General features: G+C 38.2%; 1 protein-coding gene across 24 annotated transcripts in view; it reads left to right on the top strand.

Annotated features, from left to right (window-relative positions):
* The window catches only part of CYRIB (CYFIP related Rac1 interactor B), a 154607-nt gene that overhangs the window by 62569 nt on the left and 66290 nt on the right, over positions 1-25748 (top strand). Inside the window, exon 1 of one of the 24 annotated variants that reach the window (XM_070221803.1) lies at positions 367-745. The exons of 20 other annotated variants lie outside the window; for them this stretch is intronic. The gene's annotated coding sequence lies outside the window, so the exon portion shown is untranslated. Of the gene's footprint in view, positions 1-366; positions 746-25748 lie in introns of those variants that run through there. 3 more of the 24 variants (XM_005613279.4, XM_070221814.1, XM_070221823.1) reach the window with 3 other exon arrangements.

The raw sequence follows: 25748 nt of genomic DNA, 5'->3' as shown, positions 1-25748 counted from the left end.
TCAGTACCTAGCGGAGGGGGAAAGGCGTGCCCACCAGCCCTGCCATTCCAGGCGTGGGGGGGTGGGAGGGTCTGGCAATTAGGCTGGTTTCAGCTACAAAGCGTCCTGGTCTCCGAGTCCCGAGTTCCAGTTCCTGCCATTTCCGAGCTCGCTGACCTGAGGCAGGTCACCGCCAACTCTGAACCTGTTTTGCATTTGTAAAATGAGAAGGCTGCACGACCCGGACCCACCCAGGCACCGTCTCAGTGCGAAGGTGCTGCCCCTTTAAGGAGGGCGGGGGAGCGGAGGACGTGGCCGCGCCCCCTTCCTCTCCTCCCCGCGCCCGCCAGACCACCTGTCTCCGGCCTCGCCCCGCCTCCTTGGGGAGGGGCGGGGGCGCAGGGGGCGGGGAAGGAAGGCAGAGGATTTACCTTGCGGGGCGGGCGCGCGGCGCATGCGCACGGCCGGACAGGTCCGCGGCGCCCTCACTTCCTGGCATTCCTCCCTCCCCCTCCTCGCCGTTACCCTGTACATCCGGGTCACTTGCCCTCCCCGCTCGGAGCCGCTGCCGCTACCGCCGCCGCTGCCGCCGCCTGGCTCGTCGCGGCTCCGCTACAGGGGCAGGTGCGGAGGGGCTCCCGGTCCGGCCGCCGCCGCTGCCCCGCTCCGGGCCCGGGGCTCCCTCTAGCGCCGCTGAGGAGCTGCCGGCGCGGCTCGAGGAGGGCGGAGGAGCGGGGCTGGGAGAGGCTGGAGGCTCGCGCGGAGGGTGAGTGGTTTATTTTTACCCTTCTCCCCGCTTCCCTCACGCCCCTCGCTTGCCGGCTCCTCGACCCCCTGTTGGCGGAGAGGCGGGGGCGGTGGGGCCCGCGCCGGCGCGGGGCTCCCTGGTTCCCCGGCGCGGAGGGCCCGCCCGCGGCCATCCCGGCGCGGCGGCGGCTGCCCCTCGGCCGCGCGGCCCGGCCCCCGCCCCCGGCGCCCATTCATTCGGGTCCTCCCGGCCGCCGCCTCCCCTGTCCCGCGCCCCGCCGCGCGTGCTCGCCGCCCCCCACCCCAAATCCTGCCGCCCCTGACCTTTGGCTCCCCGGCCCCCCTGCCCCGTCGGCGTCCCCCGGTCCCCGGAGCCCACCTCCCTTTGCTCCTCGCGGCCGCCTTTCCTCCCTCGCTCTCTCCGTGTCTCGTCCCCACATGCACACCCCCTTCTCCCGGGGACGCCGCCACCCCTGGGCACCCGGCCCTCCTGTCACCCGCGTTGAAGTTGGTGTCTTTATTGCCCCCCCTTCCACCTGTGCGCCCAGACCGTCCAACTTCTGTACTGCATTGACCTCTTAATTTCCAGCATTTGAAGCCCGGCCTCGCTGTCCTAGGGTGTGGTCTGAGTTTGTTTCCAAAACACACAATTTCTACTATAATTACCCCAATCTATGACTGTCAAACTGTCGTGGAAGTGGCACTTGCCTTGCGCGTGTATGTGTTTCTCTGGCTATTCTGGGCCATACCAAATATGATCTTCTATTTATTTATTTATTTTCCTGGAAGAGTACCTATGATGGATTAATTTTCTCCGAGTGTAAAATTTGGCAGAAGATTGTTCCTCTTGCTCCTCCTCCACATTCCTCCTCGCTCGGTTCCGTGACTGATTTGCAACATTACCTGTTAATACTGTTTGTTTCTGAGACTTTTTCTGGTCTCATTTGGCAACAGCAGTTATTGGGCATCCCCTGGGGTGCAGAATACTGATGGAATGCCTGAATTCTTGCAGTACCACAAAGTGCTGTTCTGGATAAAACAGAGATTTTTGGAATTTGTTTACACTTTTTTTTCCCCTCCCGTAAATTTATTGAGTTTGCCATCTTTTTACTCCTTAATCTTTATGTGAGAAATGTCTGTCAGTCAATTTTGTGTTTGTATAATCTAGCAATTTGGCAGACTGACATTCCAGAGGAGAGTTTTGTATGTCTAGAGGAATTTCAATCATTTAGGTGTTTGGGGACTTAGTGCAAATCATTTTATGCTAATACACCTCAAGAAAAATACACTGATCCTTTTAATTCCTTAATTGTGTTTAATAATAGAAACAGAAGCTTTGTGTCTACAACAACTTGATAATTCGGCCTTATTTGATAGCCCATTTGTAAAGTGTTGCATTTAACTAAAACTGCCTGATCGGCATTTGTGAAATGAAATGACAGCACTTTTTTTTTTTTCCCATGTAACTTTCATAGTCCATAATGAACTCCAGGGAAAGGTCTTAGTCCTGAAGTACACCTACCTGCCTATCAGTACTATACAATTGTTATCAATAACAATAGCATTTTCGAACAGTCCTTTCTTCTGGGGGCTTGGGTATTAAAAAAGGCACTTGGCTGATTGTCCCCATTTAGGTTTTGGATAACCACTCTAGCAGTAAGATTTCTTAATTCAGTCAACATTGCAGTTTTTTGGTAGAACCATTTTGCTAGTGTTTTTTAATTTCCTTGAAACTTTAAGAGTTATGTAGCTGCCTCAGAGGAAACTCTTACTTTGTAAAATGTTACAGGATGTATAGTATGAACTCTAGGTTATTTGATAATTGGATAGAGGCTAGATTTTTCTCTCCTAAGAAAGGGGTTGATCAAAGGGAGGCATGATTAGTAAATTGATTCTAGTTGCCCCAGCAAAAATATAATTTTAGGTGTTGAATAAAACTAAGTGAATGTAGTTTATTTCTGATAGATTACAGATGACTTTTAACATAATCAAACTTAAAACTAATTTCTCTGAACTTTCCCCAAAAATGGGTAAAAAATTATATGTTAAGCAGTGTCACGCTTTGGATTATTTGACTCATATTTCAAATGGTCATTTTACCTTTACTTAGTAAGTGATTGATTGAGGGATATAGAGGATGCTTATTTTATTTTACTCCTAGTCTCCTTGGGGAAAATACTGGACTGTCACTTACATGAGGCTACTTAACTCATTAAGTATTGATGCACTCAGCTGTTAGAGCCTATAATTTTCTCTTTCACTGTTTAAGGAAAACAAAATTATAATATTTGGAAATATTTAATTATATTGTTAGTGGCATGCCCACTATTATATTTGCTCTCTCCTTTTCTGTTACTCCACCAGAGTTTAGCACAGTGCCTTGCTGGTGCACAGCAGATATGCAATAAATGTTTTGAATAATTGAATGAATGGTAAGGTCAAAGAGTTTTCAACTATAACATCATTTTGTAATTATGGGGCAAAAGTTTTGGAGAAAGATGTTGATTGCTCTCAGCTGCAGTCTTCTCAAGTAGCTTGTATATTTTGAGGATTGCTATATTTGATTATTTAAACTATTTTGAGATCTTTGGTGAGAAAAGTACAATAGATTGGCATTTGGTGTTATGCCTTAGTTCATTGAATGGATTCATTCACTTAGAATAGATATTTGATATGTCTGTCTTGTCAGCATTCATGAGCAATAGTCAATTCAGACAATTTCTTGTGCATTTAAAGTTCCTAAAAGTCAGCATAAAAATTTTTGGATGCATAAGCTCATCCTATATTATGACCAGTTCACTAAATTAGGTTAATTTTTCAAGGAATATTTTTTCATACGGCAAAAATGAAAGGCATAATCTGATGACAGTGGTTACTTAATATTTCAGTTGTGATGATGATGATTAATGTTAACAGTAACTAACACTTACGGAGTGTTTATTACTTACCAGGCAGTGTTATAAGACATTGAATCTTTACAACAACCCTTTTAGGGAGGGAGGTAGTTATTAGTATTCTCAATTCACAGACTAGGAAGCTGAGGTTAAGTAATTAGTGACACAGCTACTTCGTGATAGAGCTGGCTCTTGGCTCTTAAATATTATGCTGTAATATCGAACGCCTACTATGTGCCAAATTCTCCATATACATTAGGTTTGTTGTATGACAGGCTTGTGAGGTGTGGGTTAATTCCTAATTAACATTAGGAAAGTAGGGCTCAAAGAGCTCAGGTAACTTGTCCAAGTGTGCCCTCAAATAGGATGAAGAAGGCTGGTGTTTCAGCCCAGGCCTCTATGACTTGTAGTCTTTACTAAAGTTCTATTTCAAAGTACTAATTTGAGCTCCTGTACTTTATATTATATATTTAGAAGGCATGCTTAAAACAGCACATCTCAAAACTTTCTCAGCTGCCACACAAGATGGGTAATGTTGACTTGTTCTCTGTGGGAGCAATACAGGATTATAATTTCTTCTTCACTGACTGGAGCTTCACCCCTTTCCCGCTCGGGCAAGTATATTGGAATGCAGCTGAGTGACATTGTAAAACTTTGTAAACAAGGAAATCATTCTTAGAATTTTGATTCTTTAAATATACACATTTCTTGTGACACATGCCACATCCTGATAGTGGTACCGTGGGTGAGAATGCCTGTTTTCAGAGATATTGGCTGATTTTATTTAATTAGAAGACCTAATGCAAAGGGGTGTGTGTGTGTGTGTGTGTGTGTGTGTGTGTATTTTTTTTTAAAGATTTTATTTTTCCTTTTTCTCCCCAAGCTTCCCGGTCCATAGTTGCGTATTTTTAGTTGTGGATCCTTCTAGTTGTGGCATGTGGGATGCCGCCTCAGCATGGCTTGATGAGCAGTGCCATGTTTGCGCCCAGGATTCGAACCGGCGAAACCCTGGGCCACCTAAGCAGAGCGTGCCAACTTAACCACTCTGCCACGGGGCCAGCCCCCCAAAGATGTATATTTTTTGTAGCTATTTTATTTATTTTGAAAAGATGACGTTAGTGGTATGGTTGTATTTGACACTGTGAAGCTTTCAATCCTGCACAGTTATTTTCTGCCATGCAAGTAATCTCTACCTGATGTATTCTAGTTCATGCATTATGTGTGGTATATATTAAATCTAGACTGATACACATGCTTTTTCCTGGCCTAGAATACTTCTTCCAGTCATAAATTGGCATGTTCTCAGATAATCCAAATTAGACTGAATATTAATTTAGGTCAATAATTTTCAGAAAAAACTTTCTATGAAAAAAAATCATGACATTCCCAGATATTGTTATTTGGGGATTATTTATGTCATTTCTCTTAGGGTAATAGAGAATTAAAGGCACTAGTTTAAATGAAATTTGAGATTTAGTAGGTCTTGAAGTGGACTTTTATAGTTTGTTGACTTGTGCTCTTATTAAGAGATTCTACTCATTGTAAAATTTTAGTATATATGGACAAAAACCTTGTATTTAAGCCCTGATTTGCTCTTGTCTGATAGTGTGAAGATTCTCAGACTATAAGATGGGAATAATAATGTCTCTATGTGCCTCACAACACTCTTGCAAAATTTTTATACTAATTTCAGTGCAACATAATAGAGAAGATAGACTCTAATTTCACGAAAGGAATGCATTTCCAAGTTTAATGATCATTACACATTTTTTGTTTTTGATCATGTATTTCTTTGACACCTGGCACGGTACTTGTTGTATGATTACCATTAATCACCTGAATAGTTATTGAGCACATAAGCAGGGTTATGTAACAGTGAATAAAGTGTTAGTGGTCCCTCCTTATGGTAGAGTAGAAGATAGAGAAAAATAGACTATGAATTCAGTGCTCTGTGTTTCACAGGTACCTAGTCTTAAATTTTATGAGTCAGGATAAAAGCTCACGTTGTAATGCCATCTAAACTAAGACCTGAAGAGTGGACCAGTAGTCAGGCAAAAGGGAGAATGCATGGGCCCAGGAAGAGGGAAAGGCAAAAGCCCGGACGTGAGAGGTCACGTACATTTTAGAAATGGATACTGGTTCTGTATGGCAGTAATATAAGATGTAAAGGAGGTGTGGGAAAGAGGTACACAGTAAGCAAATTGTAAGGCATGCTGCATGAGTCATGTTAACAAGTTCGGGTCAGTTTGGACTTAAGGCTATGGGGAAACCTTTATAGGATTTTAGGCAGGGAGAGAGTGAAATACTCGTTTGTCCCTTCAAAAGATTATTTTGACAACTTTTGGAGAATGGATTGAAGGTGAAATAAGATTGAGTACAGGGAGGCAGATTAAGAGTATGTTGCTAAAGTCCAGGAAAGAATTTATGTTGATCAGTACTTGAATATTGACAGTGGAAGGATGTTGTTGAATCTGTAAGATTTGGTGATTTACTCGATGTGGGCTGCATTGAGCCAGTGACTTTGTTTCCACTGGTAGAATAGGGGATAAGTTTCCGCCAGAGGGCTCGCTACCATTTTTTCATGTAAAGACGACTTGTTGCTGGGCCAAGGGAAAGCCAGATGTATTCTCAAATATGCATTTTCATTTGACTCTCCACATTGTTAGTCATTGAGAATGAGTTGACCCACCCCAAAGTAGGAATATCACTCTGGAGGCTCATGAGGCCTCCATGAGTCAGGCGTTCAGTTTCCACAAGAGCCTAGTAGCAAGCTGATAGCTGCTTTCCTAAAGGAGTGTGCCGGATAGCTGTGTCAGGGAGGCACAGAGTCCAGAACCCCCACAGGCACCTCCAGGTGGAAGCTGCCTCCCTTTGTCAGAGGCTTCAGTCACTAAAATCGTGACTCACAGAGACTTGTAACTCAAAATGGTTGTTAGAGTTGTGGGGCCTCAAAGGTAGTGGCACTTTTCTACATGCAGCCCTTCTTGATTGAGAAAATCCACTCTGGCACTTATAGGATGGGGAAGTACAACCATGTAACACATCAGTTCCTGCTATACATTAGGATGTAGAAGTGACAACAGCAAGGCACTGAACTGGCCCAAAGAGCCCCGTCCATAAGTCACATTCATTTCCCTTTCCTACCGTAAATCTTTCCCAAACCCTATTAGCTGAATCTGGATGTTCCTCCCTCCATGGGACCAGATAGGATGGTGACCTGTGTGCCTGTATCCAAGAGAGCCATAAAATTTTGAGTCCTTCCAAAGCTCCCTGGGCAGCCTCAGAGGGGTATGCATGTCTTTCAGTCCCTTTTGAGGGTCAGGGAGACCTCAGTCCCATCACTTATTTTTCTCTGTAAAGCAGAAGAGTTTGTGGGTAGAAGTAGAGAGGGATGGAGAAGGAGGCATGGAGGGAGAGAGCAACCCTGTCTCAGTAATCAAGGCACTGTATTCACTTTCAGTCACTCCCTCGTAGTTCAACCAAAGGAACTTCTAATACGTTTGGTCCGTCTGAAGCTCTGTATTGGCAGCAACATCATCATTACTTAGACAGTCTCTTTTAGCTTTGGGGATTTCTTGGTTCAGCAGTCACAGCCACATTGCCGTTCACCTGGAGACAAGGGGCTTGTTGCCTCATTGTCATGACACATCCCTTCCTCTGCCAGCCCAGAGGAGAAATGAATAACAACCAGGTCACCTTTTGGGTGATGGATTTCAATCCCACTTCTCTGCTCAGTTTCTAAACGTTAATTCAGCTCCTGTTCATCAACATGTAGGAGAGTTGGGGATCCTTATTCCCACCTTCTCCCCACCTACCACAAGGATCAGTCTCAGATCCTAGGATGTCATCTCATTTCTCAAAATTCTGCCCTTGGAGGCCTTTATCCTCTCTCTTCTAGAAAGTCATGGCTGTGTCGCCATCTCATCTTGTTGCCAAAACTGTCCAGAACCATGACAGTCTGAGATCTTACCTTACTTGCATGCTACTAAGTTACTGTGCCACATTTTCATCGATACCGGTAGAAGACATGACTCTCCATGTGTCAGAGAAGAAGGACAGTTTATTACTTTCAGTAATAGCAGTAGCCAGAGTATCACCATTTGTGCTGGTTTCTTGACCCTCAGTCTCCAGGGTGAAGTGAAGAGGCTAACTCTGTGGCTATGTTATTGGAGAGAAGCCCTGAGTTTAGGGAACCTAGATCTTTTAGAATGAGCAGTATGCGTGCCTGCCCTTTTCTTTGGAAGGATACTTTGTACTTACTGTATTGGATAGTAAGCATGTCTGTCCTTTGCTCCAAAGGAAGACACTGTCTTAATTTGTCAAGGCTGTTACACAGACATCCTTGAAAATAAAGTCAAGAGAGAAGGGCAGTTGTACCTCGGCTTGCACATTCAAAAAAGACCTGTGAGAATGGTTTTCCAACGTATGTGAATTGTACCTCAATAAATCTGCCTTAATGTAGTGAGAACACAGTACGTGTTATTGGTGTTCATTTCCTTGATCTGTTTTTTTGGACAAACCTATATGCAATGACATTGGTGGGATTTTGAGATTAATTTCCTCCAAGGAAAGTTGGTAACTAATAACATTTACTCAAAAAGTAATGACTAACATGTTCAGACATGTTTTGATTTGAAAAAAACTGTATCTGGTCTTTTAAGAATTTCATGGACATTAAATTAAAGTGAAATATGAAAAAACCACCTTGGGTTGCAAGCTTTGAGATTACTTTGATTTCGTTTATGTCAAACTATAGTTCTCTGCTTAAAATTCTGGCAAATTCTAACAAACAAAACATTGTTAATTAAGCACAACATTTTAAAGGGAGGCTTCTTTTGCTTTAGATCTTGGGACAGGGTAGATTTAGGGGAATAAGAGAGGCTAGCATTGTTTGGAGGGAGGTTTAAACTTATAATTTTTCATGTTTTTTTTTTAAGGGGATAAGACTCCGTTTTTATCAATTAGCATGTTATAAATCCTCCCTTCTAGTTATTTTCTGTAAACAAGTGTTCTAAACATAATATTTGGAAAGCTGACTTGCTGAAGATTTTTTGTTAGATTTGAACTTGTTTTGACTTAAATATTTAGTGTGTTCTGATAGTACATAAATATATTACCAAGTTCTTTTTAAAAGTACAGAGAAGTCATCTTCGTTTATTCCATTCATTTGGGTTAAAGTGTACATGAATTTACAGACTTGGAAATGTAAGATAATCTTCTACCTGTCATGATGCCAGTTCTAAGTAGCTAGTGGGTAAAGTAGATTGATGCCTGAGAATCAAGGGCTGAAGACCTTGGAAAAGAGTCTGATAATTGGGACTTCGTATATTAAAATATGAATATGGTTAAACTAAAGCTTTTCTTTTTTATTTATAGAGCAGTGTGTTGAAGCAACAGTCAAAATATGTAGCCTGGGGTTGGCAACCCTTTGAAATGGGGTGCCAAAGTTCCATTATAGTATGTGTCATGGTGACAACTGGCCTGTGTTCTGTCTTTGGTATGTGTCACTGACCCCTTCTTAGTAATCTATTAGCCTATTAAATGTGTCTTTTAAGAACTTTATTTTAGCTGATTTTCAGTGTTCTTCCTTTATAAGCAACTTTTAAAAATAGTGTATATTGTTTAATAAAGTCAAATTTAATTTTTTAAACCGTTCTTGGTTTGCCTAGTTTGGGTAGGCAGATAGCCTAAGTATGTAAATAATTTTAAAAATATTTAAGAACTTTAGGATATACAAGCAAAGCCTTTTGTGAAGTTCTTTACTATCTCTGGTCTCTCTGATCCCTTCTAGAATCTTATTTGGGCTTCACAAGTAAGAGATGAATCAACAGTTTTTTAAAAAGTATAGCTAGTTTGCGGTAGTATAGGAAACTGTCCGCAAGTCATAAAGTAGGGCTAAACAGGTGCTCTGAGACAATTTTCCTAGGCAGTTTTTTCTCCTTCTAGCAAGGTTACGTTGCATGTCAAGTCTCGTTAACTAATTCGCTGTACCTAACCTTTATATACACCCTCTTTCCTCATTCTCTGTAAAATGGGAAATGTAAGCAATTCTTTTCACGGATTAGTGAGAATACTGAAAAAGAGACTGCCAGGAACTATTTATTACTTGAATAGTAGTGAATAGATTTAAATATTTAATGTGTTCTGGTATTTTATAAATATATTTACCAAGTTGTTTTCAAAAGTACAGAGAAGTCATCTTCCACTTATTCTATTCATCTGGGTTAAAGTGTACATGAATTTACCTTCAGGCCGTGTCTCCTTAGATGTGGCCTTGCTGGATTTCTGTCAGGAAGTTCTGCAGCAGGCTTTGGATAGTTCTGCCTTTGTTTTTAGTCTCTGGTATAGGAACATACAAATACATAATATACATATGTGTGTGTGTTTTTGTTTCTGTATAGCTGTATTCCTCTTATAATCTTGTATAGCCGAAGGACATAATTAATGTGGAAGAAGCTTATGACTTTTTTTTAATCTTAGTAAAGACGTGGGGCTAAAAGAGATGTGCTCCCATGACTCTTAGAAGTACGCTACAAAAAAGTAGAAAGGAAAAATCTCCTTTAGTCCTGACAATAGAGATAAGTGTTTTTACGTGTGCTATTTTGATATGCTATTTTCATGTATATTTTCTTTTAATACAGTTTTGTTACGTTACTGATTTTTAATTGGGCGTCTAGAAAAAATAATTCCTTCAATACACATAATCATGTGCTAACTTTTTTTCGCTATCTTTTTAAAGACAATTTTATTGAAGTATACAGATTAAATTCACCCATTTTAAATGCACAATTCAGTGATTTTTAGTAAATTTACTGGACCATAGTTCAGTTTTGAAACATGTCCATAAGCCCAACCCAGTAAGTTCCCTGTCCCTTATTATACTTCATCTTCATTTCCTACCCCCAGCTCCAGGCAACCACTTACCTAGTTTCGATCGATTTTCCTTTTCTGGTCATTTCTTATTAATGAAATCATTCAATATATGTTTTTTTGTGTTTGGCTTCCTTCACTTAACATAATGTTTTTGAGGTTCATCCTTGTTGTTGAGTGATTAATACTTTGTCCCTTTTTATTGCTGAGTAGTATTCCATTATTTGGATAGGACGTATTTTCTTTATTCATTCACCATTTGATAGACATTTAGATTGTTTCTACTTTTTGGCTATTATGAACATTTGCCTGCAAATATTGTGCCTTTTGGGTAGATGCCTAGGAATGGAATTGCAGGGTCATGCTAAGTTTATGTTTAACTTTTAAAGAAACTGTTAAACTCTTGTTCAGACTGTACCATTTTACATCCCACCGGCAGTATATGAGGATTTCACTTTCTCCAAAGCCTCCCAACATTTATTGTCTTTTTGGATTATAACCATTCTAGGGGATGTGAAGTCGTATATTATTGTGGTTTGAATATGCTTTTCCCTAGTGACTAATGATGTTGAACATGTTTTCAAGCCATTTTCATGTCTCTTTTGGTGAAATGTCTATCAGATCTTTTGGCCATTTTTAATTGGGTTGTCTTCTTACTGAGTTGTAAGAGTTCTTTATGTTTGACATTCAAGGCTTTTATTAGATACATGATTTGCAAATGTTTTCTCTGTCTATGTTTTATTTTATTTTCTTAATAAGATCTTTTGAGGTGCAAGGTTTTTGAATTGTGGTGGAGTCCAGTTTACCTTGTTTTCTTTTCTTTTAAGTATCATGCCTTTGGTGCTGTGTCCAAGAAATCTTTGCCCAACTCAAGATGATGAGGTTTACTCCTAGGTTTTCTTCTAAAAGTTTTCTAGTTTCAGCTCTTACATTTAGGTCTGTGATCCATTTTTAACTTTTTGTGTGTAACATGAGGTAAATTTCTCAGTTCATCTTTTTGTATATAGATATCCCTTGTCTCCGCACTGTTTGTTGAAAAGATTATCCTTTTCCCCATGGAATTGCCGTGGTATCTTTGTTGATAATCAGTTGACCATAGATATATGTGTTTATTTCTGGACTCCCATTTCTGTTTCATTGATCTACATGTCTGTCCTTCTGCCAGTACCACATGTCTCCACATGGCTTGATTACTGTAGCTTTTCATACCATATTTTAATAATGCAAATAGCATTCTTTCCTTGTAAAAATATATGCTTATTTATAAAAAAATTGAAACAATATAGAAAAATAAAAGAAGAAAACAAAAATCACCATCTAAGTAGTAACTGTTTTGGTGAACATCCCTCCAGACATTTCTGCACATATATGCATGTTGTATGAGTGCACACACACCCTCCACAATTATACATAAAGACACATCAGTATTTGCCCACGCTCATTGTTCTTGTGTACTTTTTGAGTGAATGCGTTTATTGTCAGCTTTAAGAGAGAACTGATTATTTTTCTTTCTTCAGGCACTTTTGTAATTCTCTGAGTTTTTACTGACATAAACTTCTGAGAAGAGTGAAGACTTTTTGGGCTAAGAACTATGAGTGCTTTTTTCTTCATAGCATGTTAGATGGAATTTATTTCTAACTTCATCTGCTGAAAGATGACTTGAAAACAAATTTTTAAATGTGTGCTCTGTGAATGGATGGCAAATTATGTGTGAAAATTTAACAAAACTAATCCCCAAAACCAGTTTTAAGCGTTTGAAGTTTCCATAAATTTGCTCTTGAGTATGAGATTAACTTTTTGGCAGTTGTGATGAGTGTGGAGCCAGTAAATAGATGTGTATGGTGATAGAGTTTTATTTGCAGTCGTGTGAGGACTGGTCCCCGCTGCAAGCTTGCTTTTACCATGTTAACAAAGGAATAAGAACCTTTGCTCTTTTGCCCTTTGCGAATTCAACCTTGTAACCCTTGATGAAGCTGGATCCTGAGATGCTTTCAGTAGCCATCATGGAACTGTGACCAAATGCTGAAACACTTCTCATCTGAGTGTAGGTGAAGTGCCGTCATCAGAAATTCTCCTGACATTCATATTTTTCTTGTAGGATGATTTTATATCGTGAATCCATGGTGTAAAATCACAAGTAGAGATGTCATAGGTATAGGGGAGCATACAGATTATGCTTAATTTTAAAAAATTGAAATTTAATCTGTGGCAGTGGCGAGCCATTAAAGGTTTTGAGTTTGGGGAGTGACATAATGAGAGAAGTTTCAGAAAGCCACCCTCACATTGGTTTAGTGGAAGTTTGGTGTTTGAAAAAAAAAAAAGACATGGTTAAATTGTGTGGGAAACTGGATTGCTCAATGAAATTATATAAATGAGGTCTTTCTGTATGAGATTTTGAAAACTTAAAACTTGAAATAGATTTTCAGATGACAAATGGACTCTTTACAGATGGGAAAGCAGTACACTAAAGTGTTAATGGTGGCTAGGGCTGTGTGATGGGATTATGGATTTTCCTTCCTCCTTTTTGTGGAAAATTTAGAAAAATCTTAAATATATTATGTTATAAGATGTTAAAATGGAACTCTTTTATTCCGAGTTTGGCCCTAAGTCAATAGATGCACGTTTCTAAAGTGAGTTGTAAGAACACCATACAGGTCTTGGAAAAGAAAGAGCCAGAAAATGGATCTTGTGTGACTTCTGACACCTACCCCATATGTTGGTATAAAAGGATTCAGGAAGTTGGAAATTAGAAGAGCTTTTGAACTGAATTGTTGGAAATTGGAAAAGAGTTTTTGACCCATGTTCTTGGTGTGCTAGGAGTTTCTCCTAACCTCTCCCCTCCCGTCTTAGAGCGCTTCCTCTCATGTACAGAGGCTTTATGGTAACGACTTGGAGAGCCTTAATTTATAACTCATGCAGTTTGGCAGACACAGTCGGTTGATGTCTGTCTCACTCTTGCATAGGTGGAAGAGAGATGTCTGCTCTAGCAGCACAGCAAAGCAAGGTTACTGTGTGAGTACACTGCCCATCCTCCCAAAGTTCTTTGGGGCAAGGGGTACATGTTTCCTGTGGACCAGGTGAGGGCCACTAGTGAGAGAAAGCCGGTAGGAGCAGGATGGTATGGGGTGGAGTGGGGAGGAACAAAAGGCTGGATTCCCAGAGGAGATGCGTTGTTCTGCATCAAGGGAGTTGCAGTGAGAGACTTTCCTAGGGCTGGAGTGGGTGAGAACTCCAGGGAACCCCTGAAAGCACAAGTTTAACTTTTCCAGCCAAGAGAGTCCCCATGCCCTCTGCTGACACGTCCTGCCTCACCCGAGGTTAGTCCAGTGGAAAGGAGGGGAGTAAAGCACAGTGCTTTCATACTACCCAGGCAGAGCTGGGACAGAGGGAGAAGCTGTAACCTTGAATGAAAAATTTTGATGATTATACTAAACTGGATCTATCAATTTCTAAACTCAGTTTTTATAATTTGAAAATGACCAGAGTCAATAGGCTTGCCTAGAAAAGTTCAGGGACATTAACTACCACCATAGTTAATTTTAAAGGACAATGGTGGACAAGAAGTTGTTTTGTGATTATATTCCACATTTTCTGCATGTTCAAGGTAGTGGTTATAGTTGTTTTTCTAATAAGAAAGATATCAGTGGAAGTGAATTTTTACAAGAAGGATGTGCCCATTGAGGCATTTTGGATAAAATGTTGTCAACTTTGGAACCAGGCAGATCTGTGCTTGAGTCGGATCAGCCTCTTGTTAGCAATGACATGAGGTAAGTAAACCAGTTTTTAAGGTTCATTTCCTCATTTACTTTTGTTTTTAAAGATTGGCACCTGGGCTAACAACTGTTGCCAATCTTCCTTTTTTTTTTTCCTGCTTTATCACCCCAACCCCCCGCCCCGTACACAGTTGTATATCTTAGTTGCAGGTCCTTCTAGTTGTGGGATGTGGGACGCCACCTCACTGTGGCCTCACGAGTGGTGCCATGTCCGCGCCCAGGATCCGAACCTTGGGCCGCCACAGCAGAGCGTGCGAACTTAACCGCTCAGCCACAGAGCGGGCCCCTCTCATTTACTTTTTATAAAGAGGGTGACATCACCTGTTCTCCAGTGTGCTACGCAAAATTTATGCTATCAAAATGCCTGGTATGTAATAGGTATTAACAAATATTAATAACTTTTTTCCCTCCCTTTAGCAAGTGTTTCCTATAGTTTTAAATGTTTTTACTCTCCTTAACATGTGTTTTACTTCTAAACATATTCCTTAAAAATACCAAATGGATTAGGAGATTTAGTATGACTGCTGGATGCTATCAGGGATATAAGAAATGTTAGTTTTTAGTATAGCTAAAAATTACACTTTTAGGGGCCGGCCCTGTGGCCGAGTGGTTAAGTTCACGTACTCCGCTTTGGTGGCCCAGGGTTTCACCAGTTCAGATCCTGGGCGGGGACATGGCACCGCTCATCAGGCCATACTGAGGTGGCGTCCCACATAGCACAACCAAAAGGACCTACAACTAGAATATACAACTATATACTGAAGGGCTTTGGGGAGAAGAAGAAGAAAAAAAGATTGGCAACAGAGGTTAACTTAGGTGCCAATCTTTAAAAAAAAAAAATTCCACTTTTGATTGGAAATGTGGAAGATTTTCAGAGAGAATGAAAATTTGTTTTACTTATGTGTTGGTTTTTAGTGAGGAAACATATGAATTAGGGGTCTAAAGAAAAGGTAGGCCCAGGTGGAAAATCTTTTCATTACTGTTCTTGGAGCAATTTGGAATATATAAAACTAAAAGAAGGCATCTTATTGCAACTTGGTAAAAAACAGTATCATTCTGCTGTTGTTTTTTCCTTAAAATGTACTACTTTTCCTGGAAAGTTTTTTAGTTCTTTATTTGATGTATTTTAAAACGATCTTGGTATTTTGTTGTCTTTCTGGATGTTCTCTTATACTTTTTTAATGTTCAAATTTTTATACTTTGAAACAAAATTTTCTTTTTAATGATATAGGCACCTCTTAAATGTCTCAAAAAGTTGATTTATATCATCTGTAATTTCAGAGTATCTTTATTGTTTATACTCTACACCTCAGGGTTATGTTTGTAATGTAGTTAAGTTTTGCTTTTTGTAGGAATGGCTTTAAATTAGGAAGGAAGTTATAGTTAACCTTTCTGTTTGAGTCCAGAATATTCTTTATAAATCATTCAAGGGTCTTTGGTTGCAAGTTGATGAAACTGACAGGGTAATTTGGACGGAAAAGGAACTTACTAGGATGGTGGCAGGTAGCTCACAGATTTGGTGGAAAAACTAGGAATCCAGGTTCAAAACATGAGCGGTAACCAAAGGAGGACGAGCATCAAGAATATACAACCCAGATTGTGTTTCAGGAACAGTCTGGTTAGCACACTGGGTGCTGATCTCTTGTTGCTGCCACTGTGAGTGATTTCTCAAGATAAGTCGTGGGAGTGGAGGTGCGGTGTTTGTGGGCTGACCTTCCCTGACCTCCACACTTGTGCTCCATTACCCTCCATGTCATCATTTGGAGGCCCTTGACCTGGCAAATTTAACATGGCCAAGATGAAACTCCTGGTGTTTTTGTAACCCCATACCTTCTCCTTCCCACCAGCCAGTTGGTCTTAGAAGTTGTTCTGTAATCTGAATTTGTCAGGTTTATGTCTCCTTATAAGTAGATTCAAGCTAAACATATTTGACAAGTATTTTACATAGGATAATATGAGGACTTACCATTGTATCACATCAGGAGGCACACAATGTCCCTCACATTTTTTGATGATAACCAAGCTTGATTCCTCAATTAACATGGTGTCTGCCAGATCTCTCCACTGTAAAGGCATATTTTAAAATATAGATTTTTTAAAAAATCACATGATTTATTTTAAAATCATATTTATTTATTTTTTCCAATCGGAAATATCTAGGTAAAAATTACTGATGATATGAAAGTATTCATAACAGCAGTAGAAATATTGCAATGAAACATTCATTTGGTTTGTGGGTATTTATCTGTTAAATCATTTAAACTAAGATGTTTGCGAAATAGAGGTACCACAAAACTAGTTTCTTCCCCATGTAGCTTGAAGTTTTGATTTGTTGGTTTGCTTTTCTATTCTTGTGTTTATCCTAATGTTTTGAGAATAAAAATACTCAAATACACTGTTTTGAGCATGGAGCACAAAATAGTACGCGTGCATGTTGACACTGATTTCAGGAAATGGACAATCCCTCCTTACTACATAAAAGGCAGCACGGGGCAGTATACACATGTATGCCAAAATCTGAGAATACTGAATGTTTTCCGCTTGTTTATCTGTGCAAAACGTCTAAAAGTTAGGAAAAACAAAGTTCCACTAAAGACTTACCAGTTCTTTTGAGAAGTTAAATTAACCTATATGATACTATTGCTTTTGTAGTTGTATGTATTGATGTTTTAGCTGTTGAACCCATTGGATATCATGTGGCTACTTTCATTCTTAGGAGAATGGCCTGTGAGACATGTAGGTAGTTTTTAAAAAGAGAAGATAAACACAGGAAAAAATCCATTTCGTCCCAGGATGTGTTGCATGTTTGCCTATGTGTTTTAAAGATAAAGCTTTAACATATAAATATATACTCTTTGGTCCTTAAAGAGAAATTTTTAGAATAGAACATGCCCTTTTTTGGAAGTGTTTTTCCCTCATTTGTTTGTAAGTTCAGGCTTGAATGGTCAATATCTGGAATTATCTAAACTGCAGTAAGTAGAAATAAAAGAAGGGCAAACAGATTAAGGTTCAGACATGTATAGCAAATAGAATAGTGATTGTTGAAAACATTGCTGTAGTTTTTGTATTTGGTGGGACTGAAAAATCTTACCCATTGTTCTGTGGAATTCTTGATGTTGCCTCAGTCTCAGTTAAAAAAAGTCTTAAGGACTTTCGTGTTAATGTATTATGTACCCCTTGTTAGCAATCAGATGTATAGCATTTAAAATGCCTCTTTTAGGAGGAGAGAATATTCTCCTTTTCCAGGTTAGTGGATATGCATATATAAATCCTAAAAAAAGAGTTTTACTTAATTTAAAGCATATGAAAAATGTCTTTGGAAGTTGTTAGTGGTGGTGTGTTTTGAACGTACAAGGCAAACTCAAACGTCATCACTTCTTTAGCTTTTTCTGAACTGTCCTCTAGATGTAATTCAGTTACTCCCTCATCTGTTTTCCCTTAGCAGTTTAGCCACAGAACCCTAGTATAGCATTTTGCTTAATTACACTGTGTTGTAGTAATTTGTTTACATGTCATCGCAGAGACTGGGAGCTTCTGGAGGGCAGGTCTTGTCTTACTCAGCATTTTATACAGCTGGCCTGTTGGAGGTCCTCTGCTAATCTTGGTTAAATTGCCATTAGGAGCAGTTTAGCAATTTTTTTAAGATTATGTGACAAGGCATTTTTTATAGTCTTTAAAAAAAATCTGTTATTTGATTGCTGCCAAGACAGCTGTGCAGTAATTTCACGTATCAGATATACAGTATCTCTCCAAAGTGGTTAACTAGCTTGTTGCAAATGAGTTGTTTTGTCAGCCTGGAAAAACCGTCATCTGTATAATCGTGGTCAACATGTTAAGAGTACTTTATTTAAAGTCTCTTTATTACTTTACTTTTTAATAGGAGAAATTAATACAATTTTCTAAATTTTGTCAGTTATCTGCTACCTTTATATTGATCTCTCCATATCTCATTTTCCCAAAACAAATCTTTTTAGCAGGATGACCAGTTTTGTGGGGCCATAACTCTTAAATAAGTTGCATTTATTCCCATCTCCTTAAATCTTTTATCAGTTGTTTGCCTATTCAGTTGTCCGCTCATTCAGCATATACACACTGGGGACTAGAAGGTGTCAGGCATTGTTCTTAGAGCAAGGGCTGCAGTAACTGGACAGGCTGTGATAACAGCTTTCAGTTCTGGGAAGGAGCCAGACATTTTGATGAGTGATATGATGTGTTATGGGGCCCGTGAGAAGATACTTAACTCACACTTGGAATATACCTTCTCTCATACTATCCTGTCCTCTAAATTTCTGTTGTAATTGTGGTCTGTAACAATAATCTGGTATGGAGAGAATTGTTATGGACTTGTTACTTTTTATATATGCAAATATTATTTCCACAGGAAGTCATTAACCTCTTTCAGGATAAAGATTGTCTTACTTCTTTGTATCTCAAGCACTGCTGGAGACGCAATAAAGATTTTAATAATATTTGTTGAATTGACACACAGAAACTCCATAACTGTATGGTTCTGCTTAAACTCTTTGGGCCATTAGAACTAGGAAAAGGATGGTACTAACAGCACCTGTGCAGAGAGGATGCTGTTGGCTTAATGTGACAGGTAAGACCTGGGAAAAGAACCAGTGTAATAGGTGCTCCTCATTCTTTTGAATCTCTCAATCTTATGAGTAGGTATTATCTTCCTTTCTACAGATGAAGAAAGTGAAGCTTTGAGAGACTTAAGATTCTTCCTCAAAGTTAAAAAGCTAATGTACTCTTTCTGTCAAATTACATCTTATGTGGATCCATATTTTTGCCAGGAAGATGATTAAATATTTGCTTTGGTCATGGAACTGTCTGGAATTAGAGCAATATATGACAACCTGGGCACAGAGCTTCTCTCTGGAGCTCACAGGCCAAATGTGGATCAGGTCTGTAATGTTGGCCTTGTTGATGTCATGCTGCAGTAGCTTGAACTAATGGTGCGCTGGCTTGTTATTTTAAGCAACACAAATCACAACTTACCTTTTAAACCAGCCAGATTTTGCAAATTACTTCTCTAATTTTTAATGATATATTAAGGATCAAATTTTTTTTTTTTTACTTTTTATTAGGATTATGATAGTTCACAACCTTGTGAAATTTCAGTTGTACATTATTGTCAGTCATGTTGTAGGTGCACCACTTCACCCTTTGTGCCCACCCCCCACCCTGCCTTTCCCCTGGTAACTACCAATCAGTTCTCTGTCTACATGTTTAACTTCCACCTATGAGTGGAATTCGGGTCTTTTTGTTGCCCCATATGAATTTTAGGATTCTTTGTTGTATTTCTGTAAAGAATGTCATTGGGATTCTGATTGGGATAGCGTTGAATCTGTAGATTGCTTTAGGTAGTATGGACATTTTACCTATGTTTTTTCTTCCAATCCATGTGCGTGGAATGTCTTTCCATCTCTTTATGTTGTCATCAATTTCTTTCAGGAAAGTCTTGTAGTTTTCATTATATAGGTCTTTCACTTCCTCCGTTAAATTTACCCCAAGGTATTGTTTTATTTTTGTTGAGATTGTGAATGGGATTGTGTTCTTGAGTTCTTTTTCTGTTAGTCCGTTGTTAGAGTTTAGAAATGCTACTGATTTATGTATGTTGATTTTATACTCTGCAACTTTGCTGTAGTTGTTGATTATTTCTAATAGTTTTCCAATGGATTCTTTGGGGTTTTCTATATATAAGATCATGTCGTCTGCAAACAGTGAAGGATTAAAAAATTTTAAGAGCAAGATGTGTGCATTTGATTTTATTAGTGGTTCCTCGTTTTCTTTTGCATATGTTGATTTTTCATTCTAGTATAGTCACGCGCCACGTAACGATGTTTCAGTCTATGATGGACCTCATATACGATGGTGGTCCCATAAGATTAGTGCCAAATGGCTTAGGTATATAGTAGGCTATATCATCTAGGTTTGTGTAAGTGCTCTCTGTCGTGTTTATGTGGTGACAAGATAGCCTAATGATGCTTTTCTCAGAATGTATCCCTGTTAAGTGATGCATGACTGTATATGGAATAATGCTACTTTAAAAAATTGCATAGTTGACTCATAATACAGCTGACTGTATTTTGAAATTTGTGATATGCAGTTCAGACCCAGAAGGTTGAGAATATGTTATGCTTAAATACATACTTTTGTAGAGCATTATCTTAATTTTTGGCACTTTAGGATGTTGTTGCTAAATACTTGCTTATGTTATATATTTCCAGCAATACAAAAAAATAGGTATGTCAAATTAAGATGGGAACTTAGGTTTGGGACTTTGGATTTTCCAACTGTGGAATTGTCTGTGTTTCTGTTACTATCAAGTGTAATTTTCAGAGGTACTCTTCAAAATACCACAATTGTAGAAAAGGACACCATGGTCTTTGTGTTCTTTGCTTCCAAAATAAACCATTTTCTTTCTGCTTGTGTAAGTTAGATCTGTTGATACTTAATGTATTTTTTACATAGGTTAGATCTATCAGTGTTTACTATAATTGAAAGTGAGCAATCAGCTGTTTTCTTCTTCCTTATTGTATAGCTTATAGTATGGAGTTGAACATCATTTTTATGCCTTGGCCAAATTGTCATCCTTCTTCCTTAGTTTGGATCACCTTCCAACATTTTATCCATTGTGTTCTGAATGTCGTGAAATATATCCAAGAGTTCCTTAATATGATTTTTTTTTTTTTTTTTACTGGTGTCACTTCTGGGACGTCTTCGTCCTTTTCATTGTAACCACTTTCCTCATTTATGTTGATAAGCTCACCTTCACAAAGTTCCTCTGACTGCATATTTAAGTCTCTAATGGTGGCAGTGTCAACATTCTCACAGTCAACTGTTTCTTCTGTAACTCAATTTATGTTCCATTAGGATTTGACTTCCAGTGTTATTGCTTTTGTTTCTTTACTGCACTTTTACCTTTGGTGGCGAATTCCCTTGTTTGGTTATCCGTATATGTAAAATGTCACATGAGTTTCTTACTGGGAGACAAGGAGGGAAAACAACTACACACTTTGCAGTCTGTGTGTGAACTGAATAACAGATGTTCAGTGATCAGTCACTGACCATCTTTGAAACAAGTGATGTGGTTGGTCACTGATAATGATATAAAAGGTTGGAGAGAATTAGAAAACTCTAAAGCATTCTGTATTTTCAGTATCTTCATTTCCCATTACATTTTAAAGAGACTAGACATTTTAGAAAAAATATATTTATGGGTATGGTTTGTACATAATAATGATAGCATCAACTTACATTTATAGAGTTCCTTGTTACGTGTCAGGAACTGTTTTAAGTGCTAAACACATATTCATTTATATACTCCTCACAATAACCCAGTGAAGTAGGTATTACTGTTATCCCCTCTGCAGATGAGCAGACGAAGGCAGAGAGAGGTTAACTTGTCCAGTGCACAGCCTGGCGGTCTGGCTCCGTAGCTCATGCTTTATATGGTATGCTTTGCAAATCAGTACTAGTTTATAAACTGTTGCCAGTCTGCAAAGAATTGGAATTTGCATTTTGCATGTCTTTTAAAAACTTCATTATTCTAGTATTCTGGGTTTTTTCCTAGTAATTTTTACACAAGTGTTGGACCGTGATGGATGGAAAATTTAAAACAAAACAACTGTCCTTCACACAGAAAGCGTGAAGAAGCTCAGTAGGCTATGCAGGAAATACTGTGTAGTACTCTAGAAGTGACCTGTATTCAAAGAAGATGCCTTGGTCTTCATAGAAAGATTAGCTAATATTCATGTATAATATATATGTTATATATATATATATATAAATTGTCTCAATGAAGAATTTCAATTAATCGAACAACTTCTGCTTCTGATTGTGATGGAAAAGAAGGTTTTTACTGTAATTATAACACCTTAGGAAAAGTCAAGGCTTGTCTCAAAAGCTTCTGAGATATTTAGGCATCATTTTGAAAATGGAGCGGATCCCTGAAAGTTAAGGTATTAAATTGTGCCATTCACCTTTGTGCTTTGCATGTAGATTTATCAGTTTCTTTAACAGTGATAGGAGAAGCGCATACTTGTTTCCTGTCACCATAAGCATGCAACACAGATGAAGAATTCACTGAATCATTTCACCTCAACCTTTTTTTTTTATTTTTTAAAGGTTTTTTAAAAACTTTTTATTAAGATTATGATAGTTTACAACCTTGTGAAATTTCAGTTGTACATTATTGTTAGTCATGTTCACCTTAACCATTTTTAAAAGTGTTATATCACTTTATCCTATTGATCACCGTATAGAATTGTTAAGGGAAAAAAAATGATTTGCAAGAAAAGAAAGGCAAAAAAAAAGAAAAAAGAAAAACCAGTCCTAAGCCTTTGTTTTCATTTGAGTGTCTGTTCTCTGTTCCAAGTCATCCTGCCCCAGCCCCAGACTATAGCCTAACTTCTCCTGCTAGCCTTTGAATGCTTACTCATTTGGCTTTAAAATTATTTTAGTATTTGATACATATAAAATGTATGAAACTTATGTAGGTTATAAAGTATTAATAAACGTAAAGTGAAAGTCCATGAACTCACCACTCCTTTAGGATCTAGGAAGTTACATTGTTCTTTCCCTATACCACCTCCTTACCAACCCCCCGGGCCACCCACCCCCCCCCCCCCCCAGCAAAAGTGCTCTCCTGAATTTTGTGTTTGTCACGTTTATAGCTTAAAAAAAATCACATATATCTATATCTGTAAGTAATATATATTTTAGTTTTGCTGTTTTTTGAGCTATATAAAAATTGTCATGTAGTCTTCTGAGCCTTTTAATGAATTCATCATTGTTTCTAAAATTCATCCTTATTTTTGCAGGTGGCTCGAGCTTTTTGTACTGCTCTGTAGGTTTTTGTTGTGTGAAAAAGTCGCAATTTATTTATTCTCCTATCAATGAACATTTAGATTGTTTCCAGTGTTTTCTGTTTTGTTTTCTCTATAAAAAAGAATGCTGTTTTGAGCATGCTTGTACATTTCTCCTGGCATTCATATACAAGCGTTTCTCTAGGTACATACCTGAGAGTAGGATTGTTAGATTATAGGGTATATTCAGTGTTCAGTTTAACAAGATAATACTAAAGTTTTCTAAAGTGATTATAACGGTTATAATCCCACATGTTGAGTATCTAAGAGTAGGTATCAATACACATTTTTCTCTACACTTAATATTGTTAATTTCTCAAATTTTACTAATTTAATGGGAGTGAAATGATATTTTACTTGGTTTTAGCCAGTAAGTGTCAAGGCTGAGGATTTGCCTTTTGTGTTTCTTTTTTTTGAAATGCCTCTTCATGACTGTGGTCCATTTTTCTACCAATTTCTTGTCTTGTTCTTATTGAGTTTAGCGGTTCTTTATATACTAGACACTAGTCTTTTCTCTGTTATATGTGTTCCCAGTATCTTCCTGTAGCTTAGTGATTTATATATTTAGTTTCTTTAAAGTGTCTTGATAAATAGAAGTTTTTGATATCAATAGGATCAGATTTATCAGTCTTTTCCTTTGTGGTTAATGCTTTTAGTATTTTATTTAAATTATGCACTCCTTGCCTACCTTTGGATAGTAAAGAACCCTTCCTATAGTTTCTTCTAAAAGTTTGTTTTGCCTTTCAACTTTGTCTTTAATCCCATCAGAATTGATTTACATGTATGGTGTAGCATAGGGATTTTACTTTTTTCTATATGAGTAATCAATTAACCCAGCTCCATTTATGCAACAATCTCTTCTTTTCCACAGTGATCTGTTGTGTGGTCCCTTAACATTTACCTACTCTTCATCTACGTATGTGTTTGTTACTGGACTATATATTCTTCTTTTGGACTGTGTGTTCTCTTTCATTTGCCGGTTTGCCTTTATATTAATACCATCCTGTCTTAGTTACTATAGTTTTATTTTACATCTTGGTATCTGATTGGACTGATTGATACCACTTGATTCCTTGATCAGTTTGACTGTTCAGGAGTTTTTGCTTTTTTGGGTAAATTTTAGAATCCACTGATTAAGATTCATGGAAGAATCTTTTTGGGATTTTGGTTGGAAATGCATTTAATGTTTATATAAATTTGAGAGAGAATTGACATCTTTACAGTATTGAGCCTTCCTTTTTATGAACATGGTGTCTTTACATTTATCTATGGCTTTCTATAAAGTTTTATGATTTTTTTCTATGCAGACATTGTGCAACGTTTGTTAGACTTAGTCCTAGTTAGTATATTTCTTTTTGCTACGATAAATTGTGTCTGTGGGGGAAAATTATCTTTTGTGCTTTTTACTTGAGAATAGAAATGCAGTTGAGATTTGCATATTGATAATAACATTCAGTTACCTTGCCAAACTCATGAATTGTTTTTTCCTTAAAAAATTTTTTTAATCTTCAGTCTCTTTTTCTTGACTTTGAATACTGGCTAGGACCTACAGTACAGTGTTGAATGGAAGTAGTGATAGTGGACATGGTTGTTTCACTTAGATTTTTCAAGGGGAAGTTTCTAACAGTTCTTCATTAAGAATTCTATCTATTATAGCCTTTTGGTAGAGGTAGGTACCTTTTATCCTGTCTATTCTTACTTGATTAAAGTTTTTTTTTTGATTACTAGTGAGCATAGCTTTCATGAAAAGCTCTTTCTACAGCCTTTGGGCTGATCATATGGAGTTTTTTTCCTTTAATCTGTTAATGTGATGAAAAGCAGTTTGTAGGTTTTTCTGAATTAACTTCGCATTTCTGAGATGAGCCAAATTTGGTCTTTTTTTTTTTTTTAAACTTTTTAATTGGAGCGTAGTACTAGGAATGGGGAGAATGGTGGTAGTGGGAGGGATGGGGTGATGAAGCAGGACAAGAAGTAGAAAAGATAGTCATTTCAGTTCTAGTGCAATGACTTATGATAATTTTGGAGCATGTATACTTTTAGTAGGATGTATAAAACCAAGTAGGCATTTATTTGATCTTTTCTAAAATTGACCCTGGAGAAAATAATATTTTCCTTATATGTAGAATTGTAAAGCTCTATTTTTCTTATGTTATTACCTCTCTTCTTATTTACTGTTCCTTTAAAATTAAATCATGTCTGTAAATTTTATAACGGATTTTGAACAAATGGAGTAGATTAAATGAACAACACTGAAAACTACTTGTATCTTTTCTTTTAACAAGCATTTAATTTTACAGAATTTGAGCTTATAGAGCTGCAGAGTAGGGTATGTATTTGTTTTACAGAATATATCTTAAACCTCTGGAGTCTTTAGGTTGGCACACTTGCAGCACCTGCTGGTCAAATGCATCTTATTGTCTGTTTATTGCTGTATATTCCAAAACAGACCTGAGTCAAGGTATCAGAGAAGTCCTATTGTAGAAAGCTCAGTAATCAGGGCAAGGTGTTGACAGTAACCCGGAGATCCAGAAGTAAGAAGATTCTGCATAATATTCCCAAAGCCTGGTGATCATCTTAATCTAGCCCTTGTCTCAGGTTTTCCAGTCGTG

Source organism: Equus caballus, chromosome 9, assembly GCF_041296265.1.
Source record: "Equus caballus isolate H_3958 breed thoroughbred chromosome 9, TB-T2T, whole genome shotgun sequence".
Lineage (NCBI taxonomy): Eukaryota > Metazoa > Chordata > Mammalia > Perissodactyla > Equidae > Equus > Equus caballus.
The sequence above is the reverse complement of the archived record's forward strand: the minus strand, read 5'-3'. Positions and strand labels throughout refer to the sequence as shown.